Source organism: Eucalyptus grandis, chromosome 2 (genome assembly GCF_016545825.1).
Source record: "Eucalyptus grandis isolate ANBG69807.140 chromosome 2, ASM1654582v1, whole genome shotgun sequence".
Classification (NCBI taxonomy): Eukaryota; Viridiplantae; Streptophyta; class Magnoliopsida; order Myrtales; family Myrtaceae; genus Eucalyptus; species Eucalyptus grandis.
The window spans coordinates 36,459,912-36,472,068 of NC_052613.1; the positions used below are offsets into that span (position 1 = coordinate 36,459,912).

Consider the following 12,157-nt stretch of genomic DNA (forward strand, 5'->3'; position numbering starts at 1 on the left):
TTTCGATTACTACTCTTCAATACTCGTAGTCACTTCTCTTCTCAGATTTGGCATCACTTCCCCCCTCTCCTTTTTGAACTTCTTCTTCTCATGTTTTCATCGCTTCAGCCAAAATTTGGATTTCTCAGTTGCTTTTTTTTTTTTTTTTTTTTTGGCATTCTGAGCAGTTCTCCGCAATTCTCCGATTCTTTCGTTCTCGCTGTGCTCCGCCTCATTCTCCAAGATTCTCTCAATCCTGCTCGCCTTTCAGATTACATTGAAATTCCCATCGGTGAAGTTTGCCGGCACCGTGCCTAGGAGGAGAAGATGCTGAAGTGGGGACCCTGGGATGTGAGATTGCTCCTCATTTTAGAGACGAAGGGGAGATGCCAACTGCAGGCTCTGCTGTTCTTAACATCTTTGACCTTTTTGTGGGAACTCTTTCCCATGGTTAGAGTTGGTTCTCAAATCACTTGCGGGGGATAGAGGTATGTATAATATGTTCTCTTTCCCTGTTCATTAAGTGTCTGTTCTCCCCTGATATTCAATTCATTGGACATAATTTATATGATAGATAAATAGCAGAAGACAAGTTTTGAAAATTTGTGAAAGTTGCATCACATCAAAAAAGCATAGCTCAGAACGTCAGATGGATAGAGCAAGTTCATGTCATGTTAATGGCAATTAGGTGCTTCAAATCCTCTTTCCTGCTTTAGTCTGGAAACTCCATTTGAACACATTTACAAAGTTGTGGAATGTGCCTGAATACTCTGATTCCGATATGTGAAAATTACTTTTGCAGCATTCACCAGAAGTGGAAGGAAGTCGGTATTAACTCTCTGTCTGCATTTACCGATGCAAAGTATTTATTCCCACACAAGCAATCTTCTCATTTCTGAGCATACTACAGCGCACATTGGAATCTATGGGGAAAAGGATTTTATTGCGGCTCAACCCTATGTTCCATCATTTTACTCACCATCCAAGATTAAGGAATGGTTTAGTTGGTTTGAGTACAGACACAAATGATATCTTTGCCCATTGTTCATTTTGATAAATATTCCTATTTTGCTTCATGGAATCAAAGAAGCATTGCCCTAGAGTCACTGGTTGGCAAAGTTTAAAGGGTGAGTAAATTTGCTATTTCTTTTGACTGGCTGTTTGAAAGCTGCTTAAAAGGTGGGTAATGATCATGGGTTATAATCAGAATCTAAAAAGAATTTCTTCTGAATGATTTAGCATATTGTCCGCATTTCCAACAAATTGTCCACGTTCTACTTGTTCATTTCTAGTATTTTATCAAACCACGCGTCAATATTTTAAAATTTCTCGAATTTTATGTTGTTTCTTATCATTTCCCTGTTTATCTCATTGTCCTGATTACGTCCACCTTCTGTTGTGCGTGTGTAAGGGATCGGTTCCATGCAAGGGGAATGTTAAGTTAATACTCTTTATAAGCATTGCTTGGCAAGTATTCTAACAGCTTAAGCTTTTAAAAAATGTATTTGTCTAACATGCAGCAATCAAATCAAACGACATGACCAATCAGCCAACCCTATGTTCTCGTTTGGTTTTTTCTTCTAGTAATTGCGGAAGACTTTCAGATAGGGATTATAAGCTTCTCAAAAAATCATTGAATTACAACAGGTTTTAAAGCTTGGATAGTTAAAAGCCCCTCATATGCTAGCGAACTTCAGCTTATTAAATCTGTTATTCGTAGTGTGGTTAAGTATAAGCGTCAACTCCTTTTGTTGCCCAAGAAAGATTTTGAAATGATTGGTGAAAGTGTAGAGCTTTTCTTTGGAATAGAGATCCTTATACTAAAGAGGGAGCAAAGGTCAGATGGGACACCGTCTGTCCTCCTAAGAAGTTTCGAGGCCTTGGCATTCAAAGACTGGATTTGTGAAATCTTCCTTGTATTTTAAAGTGTCTGGAGTATTTTGTTGAGGTGAGGTCTCTATGTTTTTCCTAGCTCTATAGCTATTATCTTGACAGTAGACCAGATGCTACTTATGCTTTGAAGAAGTTATTAAGAGTTGAGAATATTTTGAAACCCCACATTAGATATATAGTCGGAAATGGAGATAATATTTGTCTTAATTTGATTTGTGACACCATACTGAGATCTTGCCAGAATCATTTCTCAAGGAGAATAATTTATGAATCTTCTCTTCCTCCATAGGCCAAAGTATCTGCTGTAATTTATAACTCATTGGAAACATTATGTTACTTAAAAAGGGTGTTTTTAATTTTTGCAGATAGCAATTGGGCCAAACTAGGGGCTGTGAAAAATGCCCCTTCCATCATCGTCTCCTTCTCCTTTGTTGTCTGCACCTTAATCACCTATGCTTCATCTCTCCGCTCCATCATCCTCAATTCCATCACCGTCTTCATCTCATGAAGATGTCATTAAAATCAGGTATCAATCTTGCCATTTACTACTCCTACTCTCTACTCTTCTACTTGTAGTCAATTCTCTTCTCAGATTTGGCATCGGTTGCCCTATCCATTGAAACGCTTCACATAATTTCTTTGATCCAGCAAAAATGAAAATCTGAGATGTTATTAACGGACTGTTGCGTTTAAATTTGGATTCTCAGCTTATTTCTGCATTCTATCAGTTTTCTGCACTCATCCAATTCTTTTGTCATCGCTGTGATCTGTCTCATTCTCCAAGATTCTCTAAATCTTGGTTGCCTTTCAGATTACATTGGAATTCCATTGGTGAAGTTTGTTGGTACAACCCAGCAACCTAAAGAAAGGTCTATAGACCCTTCCTTCACCATCACCTCACTGGTATTAAGTCTAGGAGGAGAAGATGCTGAAGGGGACCCTGGCTGTGAGATTGCTCCACATTGTAGAGACAAAGGGACATGCCACTGCGGGCTCTGTTCTTAAGATCTTGACTTTTGTGGAAACTTTTCCATGATTGGTTGGTTCTCAAATTACTCATGGACATAGGTATGTATATATGTTTGCTTTCCCCATTCAGTAAGTGTCTGTTTTGCCCTGACATTAGATGAATCTAAAGTCTGGACATAATTTATATGATAAGTTAATAGCAAAGACAAGTATGAAAATGTTTGAAAGTTGCATCTCCTTGAAAAAGTGTAGCTCAGAACTTCGGATGGATAGAGCAAGTTCGTGTCAAGTTAATGGCAGTTAGGTGCTTTAAATCTTCTTTCCTGTTTTAGTCCGAAAGCTCCATTTGAACACATTTACTAAGTTGTGGAATGTACCTGACTAGTTTCCCTTATATCTCTGATTCTGATATGGGGAAATTACTTTTGCACCATTCACTAGAAGTGGAAGCAACTCAGTATTAACTTTGCGTCTGCATTTACCGATACAAACTACTTATTCCCACACATGCAATCTTCTCATTTCGGAGCATATTGTGGTGCACATCGAAATCTATGGGGGACAGATTTATTCCACCTCAACCCTTCCATTCCGGCATTTTACACAACATCCAAGATTAAGGAGTGGTTTAGTCGGTTTGAGTACAGACACAAGTGAAGGCATTTTGTGTCCTAGATAGCACTCGATGATATCTTTGTCCATTGTTCATTTTGATAACTATTTATATTCTGCTTCATGGAATCAGAAATGCATAGCCTTGCAGTCGCAGGTTGGCAAAGTTTAGAGGGTGGGTAGATTTGTTTCTGCTATTTCTTTTCACAGGCTTTTTGAAAGACATGGCTAATGATCATGGGGTATCATCAGAATCTGGAAAGAATCTCTTCTGAAGGATTAGCAAATTGTCTGCATTCTACTTGTTTTTTTTTTTTGGTAAGTAAGAAGTAATATAAATATAAACGGGGGGCAAAAACACAAAGAACCGGCTTCAAAGACTCACACTCAAAAGAACAGTCTCAAAAGAGTGGAAGGAAGCCGGGCAAAGGCCAAGTGGCCAAGATACAACAAAAGAAAGACAACACACAATAAGACCATGAACCGGCTACACATCAAACAGTGAAGATAGCAGGGTCCAATTCCCAGGAGCGTTGTAATCTTCTGTTTCTTGGGGAATCCTCCACATTTTTGAAGGTGCATGCTTTGTCTTTGACCACCTTCATGAGATGCATCTTCATAGCAGAAGTAGAAATCTGCGCACCCCTGAAGAGAATGTCATTTCTGTTCTTCCACACAATGTGGCATAAAGCACCAAAAGAAAAGCGGGCGATACAATTAAGGAAGTTCTTGCCGGATAGCAAGGCTGAGACCCAGATAATTGTTTCCTCCCACGGATTGTTCCTCCAAGGAATACCACACCTAGCCGCCCAAAAGGAGGCAACTTCCGATGTAACCTGACAGCCAAAAAAAAGGTGATTGACCGAGTCAGGCACATCATTACAAAAGGGGCAGTAGGCAGTTTCGATCCTACCGTAGGACATGAGGAGTGCATTCTACTTGTTCATTTCTAGCATTGTATCAAAACACGTCAATGGTTTAAAATTTCTCATCTTTTATGTTTTTTGTTATCGTCCCCAGCTGTCTCATTGACGTGATTATGTCCACATTCTGTTGTGTGTCTTAAGGGATCGGTTCTACACAAGGGAACTATTGAGTTATACATTATATGTACATTTTTTTGGTCAAATGCGTTATATATACATTGCTTAGCACGTTGCTTAACAGCTTACGGTGTTTTTAAAAAGGAATTTGTCTAACATGCAGCAATCAAATCAAACAGCTTGGCCAATCTTATGTTCTTGTTTGGTTCTTTCTTCCTGTAATTGTGGATTGTCTGGAAGACTTTCAGACAAGGATTGTAAGCCTCTATAGAATCATTGAATTACAAATAGATTTTAAGCTTGGACAGTTAAAAGCCCCTCATATGCCGGCGAACTTCAGCGTATTGTTTCTGTCATTCATAGTCTATTAGTGTCCACTCTTTTTGTTTCCCAAGAAAGTTTTTGAAATGGTTGAGCAAAAGTGTAGAGGTTTCCTTTGGAGTGGAGATCCTTATCCCAAAGAGGGAGCAAAAGCTAGATGGAACACTGTCTGTCCAAAGTAGTTTGGAGGACTTGGCATTTGAAGATCGGATTTATGAAATCTTTTTGTATTTTAAATTGTCTGTGGACTATTTTGTTGAGTTGTGGCCTCTAAGTGTTTTGCCTGGCTCTATTGCTATCATCTTGACTGTAAACCAGATGCTACTTATGCTTGGAAGAATTTATTAAAAGTTAGGAACATTTTGAAATCCCACATTATACAAATAGTGGATAATGGAGATAATATTTCTCTTTGGTATGAATTTTGGCGCCATGCCGGAATCATTCTCGAGGAGAATAATTTATGAATCTTCTCTTCTCTTCTCTTCTCTTCGCTGCAGGCCAAAGGATTGGCTGCAATATGTAACTCTCATTGGAAATGCCTGCTGCTGGGTCTGAAGAGTTGGTTCCCATACAAGCTGCAATTTGTGGTGTGTTTTTCCTAGTTCCTCAGCTGCAAATAAAGTTGTTTTTTGCACAGCTTGTTCAAATAGTTGCCTTAACTTTTTTTTTTTGTTGCATGGGATATTGTCAGAAACAAGGATGCTGATGATGGCTGGGACAAACTTGGGTGGTTCTTCCTTAATGTGCCAAGATTTGGCTTTATTTTTTTTGGGTTAGTAATACATGATAAACTTCCCGCTGTTGAGAGGATTAACAGTTGGTCTGTTGGGAGTACTAGATCTCTCTCTCTCTCTCTCTCTCTCTCTCTCTCTCTCTCTCTCTCTCTCTCTCTCTCTCTCTCTCTCTCTCGTTCAGTGATCTATCTACGCATTGAATATTTCTCTCATCTGTTTATTGAGTGAAGCTTCTCCCCGATCAATTATGGACAAAGGTGCTGCAGCTTTGTTCGATTCATCTGACTCCTGGATTTTAACTATTGTGAATTCTGTTTAGATGAAACAAGCTGCTCAGGGAAAGATTTTCAGAAGTGTCTATCGCAGTTTATATGGAAACTACTGCATCTATTTTATCTTGAAGTCCATGTTGCCTTTTCAGGTGCCTCGTTGGATGTTTAATGAAATCAAAATTATGAAGTTCCATTAAGCATAGTGTTGAGAATTGCCTTGGTCTCAAAATAAGATTGGCACCAATGAGCATCAGAGGTTGTGTTGCTTGGAATCTGACTCTGTAAAAACTATTAGCTACAGTAAAGATTTGCCTGACGTGGTGCTTATTGTTGCTCTTTGGTGTGTAGAATTGCATGTTTTGCTCTGTCTATATGCTTGTGATACAGATGTCAACTTCATCCCTCTTGTTTGGGGTCCAATTCTTTATGAGGTCCAATTTCTATATTACTGGCCTTCGCATTTCTTCAAATAGTTCTTGAGGAAGGACCCCAATCCATGAAAGGGAGTTGCTACAAGAGTAAGAGAGTAAACGCTTATTTAACTACAAGATTTAAAGAGAGATTTTACCACATTCTACTCTTCTTTTTTTATCGGTTAATGATAATTTCATTTAGTTATGTCTGCATGAAATTCGACTTCCGAAATTCTGCTCTATCGTAGATATTCGTCATTTCGTCCTCATGGAATCATCGAGGGTGTTCGGGGTGTTCGTGCTTGTGCTTACTTTTCATTTAATGAAAAGCGTGTTTGCCGAAGAAGACCTGTTCCAAGAAGCAGCCCTACGTCTTGGACAAGAAAATCTAACTTACGTAGCAAATAACCCACTTCAAAGTTCAAACTCGTGTCCTTTAAACAATGTTGAAACAATAAATACAATTTTGAAAAGGAAATAACTTGAGAAACTTGGCTATATTTTAATATGATTTTAATAGAGAGAATTGGTATTCTCATAGTGTGGAATTGGGAAGGCGTGTGCTTACTTGCGCTCGTTGTATTTGCTACATCCGGATAATAAGGTCTTATGCTTGCACTATTACTTAGAAAAATCCTGAGGACTACAACTTCTCATGTTTAGCTGCTTAGATGATTAATACCATGCACATTTTCCAAAGTAAGCACAACATCAGTTGACGCAGCAATCGCACACATGTACAGCGAACAACAAATGTACGCGACCGACATTTGAGATATTCAAGCACACATAGACAACGAGCAACACAGTACGCGTATACGTCCAAATTTGTACGCATTTCAATTGACTATATATACAGGAAACCCAGTAAGTCACAACCGGCGCATCTTCAATTGCACATCAAAACATTTGCAAACAGAATTCAATAGGAACTCTAACTAGCAGTAAGGCTGAGGTGCTGTCACTGAGAAAATGCGATGGCGCCATCGGCCGGTGGAATTCAGGCTCACGGTGAGGGGTTAGGCTTTGAAGGGCCAAAGTGTCTGAATTGGAGCGGAAGTGGACGAGCTTCTTGGATGGGCTGGATAGTGATGAGCCTGGTGTTTATTCATCATTCACTTATTTTAATATAAATGCATGTTTGATCTGTCGGTCAAAAACTCAGGAGTCAACGATAAGCAATGCTTTCCCTCATTTAGATATCGAATTCCATCATGACATTGAATATTTTCAATCAATTATTGACATAACATTACATGTCCGACTTATTGATTTTAATTCTAAAAGGTTGAAGAACGTCATATAAATGTCCTAGAATAAGCTAACATCGGAGGAATTATCGAGGTAAATGGGATTGATTAACAATGGCAAATCTGAAAGTAAGGCTACCAAAAACGGAATGATGTACACTGGTCACACAACCAAAAAAATGTCAAATTCCATTTCCCACTAAATATTTCACTGATATGATAAGCAAAAGTGTTTTTGACTTTATGATAAAATCCCAAGTCAACTTCCACGGGCAGGTCCGCATGAGTACAAGCTTTCTTCAGTTTTCGATTGCCTGCACGTGACCTTTATATAGCCTTTTTATACTTTCTCTAAACTCAAAGAAAAAGACGGCCACTACACAATTGAATGACCAAGACGGTCATTTCGACCTATCCCTGTCCTAAGATGCCCTTCTTCCATAAACAATAATCTTATTTTCAAATTCTGCAGTTTTTCATCGTAATCCTCCTTCCTTCTACAACTCATTTATTTCGTTCCCTGATATCATAGATGACAACAAACCGTTGAACAAAACTCGTCATCCCCATGAGCCCATGCCCTATACAAAGACCTCCCTTTGCAAACCTGATTCAGCATTTCTAGAGTAGGTAAGTACACAATATACATCCTTCATAATTATCAACGATCAATGTTGGTCGAAAATTTCTAACGTGAGCGCTGGCCATGCTATGTGACACAACCGCCACATTAGCGATTTCCAGCCAAGATTAGCCAAAATAATTATATTGGCAAATCATCAAAAGATTTAGAATTAAATTGACAAAATTGAAAAATTTAGGAATGAATTTGTCGCTATAGGTTTAAGATTTTCTAGATAATTATTCGAATTAGAATTGTATACTACTTCCTACATTATAGAATTTTTCTTGAATAAATATTTCCATTTATGTTTTGTTGAGTCTTCTCATATTTCCCTATAGAAACTAAGATTTACGAAATATTTTGTCTCGCTTTCTAGGCTATGATTCTTCAATTGTCATTGTGAAGTATACTACCCTGTATATTTGAAGTCGTCACATAGCAAACAATAGTTTCCTATAGGTTTTTAGTACTTAAATTCAATGACATTTTCATTTTCCTTATGGAAATTGTGTGTGACATTTTACCAAAAAAAGTTTATAAATATATTGTACAAATATCATCTAAACGTATTGTACAAATGTCAATTTAGTTATAAACCTTTCAATTTAGCCAATTTAGTTATAAATCTTTTGATAATTTGCTAATGTAGTCATTTGGATCACTTTGCTAGGAAATTTTTAATGTGGACACTAATTATTTCACATAATACAGCTAGCAATAATGCAGAAAATTTTAAAGTAATTGGAAAATTTTATAATAATTTTTTTTTTCATTGTGGCTAACGAAAGCTTGCAAGCCCTCACCGACTGTGAGGGGTGATCTAAGTGTGATTCCAGTAAATATAACGTGTGAACTCAACAAAAACACATCAGATTCAATTTAGTTCCATACAAGAGATTCTTGTCCTAATCTAGCAATACTGAAAATCAAATTTATCGGCCAAGGGTAGGTAATTCGGCGAGGGTTGCGGCGACCCTCGCCGTGCCGTCGTGCGACCCACTGCGCCGCAAAGGTCGCCGGCGACCCATCTAGTGGCGCGTGAAGGTTGCGGCTGGCGTGGTCGCGACCTCCGCGAGGTCGCCCAAGCATGGCCGGCGACGCGAGATCGGGTCGCTACCCGGATCGTGTCGCGACTCTCCGCAAGGTCGCGGTCGGTGATCCATCTCGGTCACGCGCGAAGGTCGCGACCTCCGCGGAGGTCGCCCTGGCACGGCCGGCGACGCAGATCTGCGTGCCGCGACCTCCGCGAAGGTCGCCTGAAGGTCGCGGCCGGCGACCCATCTGGTCGCTGAAGCACGGCCGGCGACGCAGATGGTCTGGCGTCGTGACCTCCGCGAGGTCGCGGCGGCGACCCATCTAGTCGTTAGGCGCGAGGTCGCGACCTCCGCGAGGTCGCATGAAGCACGGCCGGCCACGCAGACGCGCTGGCGTCGCGACCTCCGCGGAGGTCGCCTCGAAGGTCGCGGCCGGCCACCCATCCGGTCGCGGCGCGAAGGTCGCGACCTCCGCGGAGGTCGCCCGGGCACGGCCGGCGACGGAGATTTGCGTCGCGACCAAGCGCGACCCATCTAGTCGTAGCGCGAAGGTCGCGACCTCCGCAGGTCGCATGAAGCACGGCCACGACGCAGATTGACGTCGCGACCTCATGGAGGTCGCCCGAAGGTCGCGGCCGGCCACCCATCCGGTCGCGGCGCAAGGTCGCGACCAAATGGGTCGCGACCTCCGCGGAGGTCGAAGCACGGCCGGCGACGCAGATTTGCGTCGCGCCACGGCGACCCATCTCAGTCGCGGCCCAAGGTCGCGACCAAATGGGTCGCGACCTCCGCGGAGGTCGCTTGAAGCACTGGCGGCGACGCAGGTCGCGGTCGCGACCTCCGCGAAGATCGCCCGAAGGTCGCGGCCGGCGACCCATCTAGTCGCAGCCGCGAAGGTGGCGACAAATGGGTCGCGACCTCCATGAGGTCGCCCGGGCACACGGCGGCGACGCGGGCGTCGCGACCTCCGCGAAGGTCGCCGAAGGTCGCGGCGGCGACCCATCTCGGTCGTCCTTGTGCAGGTCGCGACCTCCGCGGAGTCGCAAGCACGGCCGGCGACGGTCTGCGTCGCGACCGCGAAGATCGCCGAAGGTGCGCCACGGCGACCCATCTCGGTCGCAGCGCGAAGTCGCGACCAAATGGGTCGCGACCTCCGCGGAGGTCGCCCGGCACGGCCGGCGACGCAGGTCTGCGTCGCAACCTCCGCGAAGGTCGCCCGAAGGTCGCGCCAGCGACCCATCCGGGTCAGCAGCGCGGTCGCGGCCGGCGACCGTGATCTGCGACTAAATGGGTCGCGATCGCGACCTTCGCGGCGACCTCTCGGCGGGGTCACGCGACCTCGCCGAAGGGTCGCGTGGCCGCACGAGCAGGTCGTGGTGCGGCGGGTCGGCGTGGGTCGGGCGCGACGGCGGTTGCGTGCGGGCCCTTCGTCTAAGCAACCGCTCACGAAGAAGAAGAAGAAGATGACGGTCGGGGTAAAAAGGAAAAACGAAAATCAACGGAGACAATTTGGGAATGAATTTTTTATTTTGCTCAGTCAGCATGCTGCGAAGGCTTAAAGCCGCAGCCCCCCACCTGCCTTGGGAATGCTTGGCATTCCCCAAATGGGGTTTGGAAATTTTTACCAAACACCCACAAATTAGCCCAAAGAGCAACGGGGGTTCAAAGTGGCTTGCAAATGCCACTCCCAAACGCAGCCTAGAACTCTCTTCCTAGAACTTCTCTGGATCAGAGGACGTGCGATTCTCAAGAAGCGATGCAAGAGACCGACCGGCTGCTATTGGCCCCTCACCTGCGAAATCGGCCGCATCGTCTTGGCTTTTGGGGGTTTGTTGGGGGGTTTTGAAGCGTTTCCTGTCTTCGTTCGTTCCGTTGCTTTGGGGATGCAGTCCATCAGCAATCGGAGATCGATTACGTGATCGGCGAGCGCCGTCCGGGCTCGCAAGGCGAAGGTAAATAAAGCTACTTCGCGCTTTCCTTATTTTAACTCTTGTCCGTCGCTTTCCGCGGGGTTATTTTCTCATCCACTCAAGGTAATTTCTTTAGTTCAAAATCAGCTTTCGTCGGGGACGAGTCAGTCAGTAGTCAGCTGCATTTCCTCGGTTAAACGCGGCTTGTAGATTGATCTCAGTAGCCTGAACGAGCGACGGTTTCTCTAATTTTTGTCCTTATTTTTTATAGCTTCCGTTGAATTCTATATTGGATTAATCGTTTCTAACCTTGTTCGTAGGACATGGTGTTTGCTGCGACGTTTCATGGGGCATAGTCTATAAACCCTTCCTTCACCGTTGCCTCGCTGGTATCAAGTCTAGGAGGAGAAGATGCTGAAGGGGGGGACTTTGGATGTGAGATTGCTCCTCATTGTAGAGAAGAAGGGGAGATGCCACTGCAGGTTCTGCTGTTCTTAACATCTTTGACTTTTTGTGGAAACTCTTTTGCTATGATTAGAGTTGGTTCTCAAATTACTCATGGGGGAATAGAGGTGTGTATATGTGTTCTCTTTCCCTGTTCATTAAGCGTCTGTTTTTCCCCTGATGTTGCAATCCACTAGATGTAACGGACATAATTTATATGATGAGTAAATAGCAAAGACGAGTTTGAAAATGTCTGAAGGTTGCCTCACATTGAAAAAGTGTAGCTCAGAACTTCGGATGGATAGAGCAAGTTCATGTCATGTTAATGGGAGTTCAGATGCTTTATATCATCTTTCTTGTTTTAGTCTGGAAAGTCCATTTGAACACGTTTACTAAGTTGTGGAATGTGTACCCGACTAATCTCCCTTACATCTCTGATTCTGGTATGCGAAAATTACTTTTGCAGCATTCACTGGAAGTGGAAGGAACTCGGTACTGACACAAAGTACTTATATCCCCACACACGCAATCTTCTCATTTCTGAGCATACCGTGACGCACTTCGATATCTATGGGGGAAATAGATTTATTGTGCCTCAACCCTTCCATTCCAGCATTTTACTCACCATCCAGGATTAAGGAATGGTTTAGTTGGT

At 43.1% G+C, this 12,157-nt stretch overlaps 1 protein-coding gene across 8 annotated transcripts in view; it reads left to right on the forward strand.

The window, feature by feature from the left end:
- The window catches only part of LOC120290863 (putative disease resistance protein At3g14460), a 48,897-nt gene that overhangs the window by 2,943 nt on the left and 33,797 nt on the right, over positions 1–12,157 (forward strand). Inside the window, exons 1-6 of one of the 8 annotated variants that reach the window (XR_005548539.1) lie at positions 2–467; positions 782–1,106; positions 2,238–2,398; positions 2,684–3,628; positions 5,318–5,407; positions 5,512–5,706. The gene's annotated coding sequence lies outside the window, so the exon portion shown is untranslated. The other 7 variants (XM_039307395.1, XM_039307392.1, XM_039307394.1 and 4 more) reach the window with 7 other exon arrangements.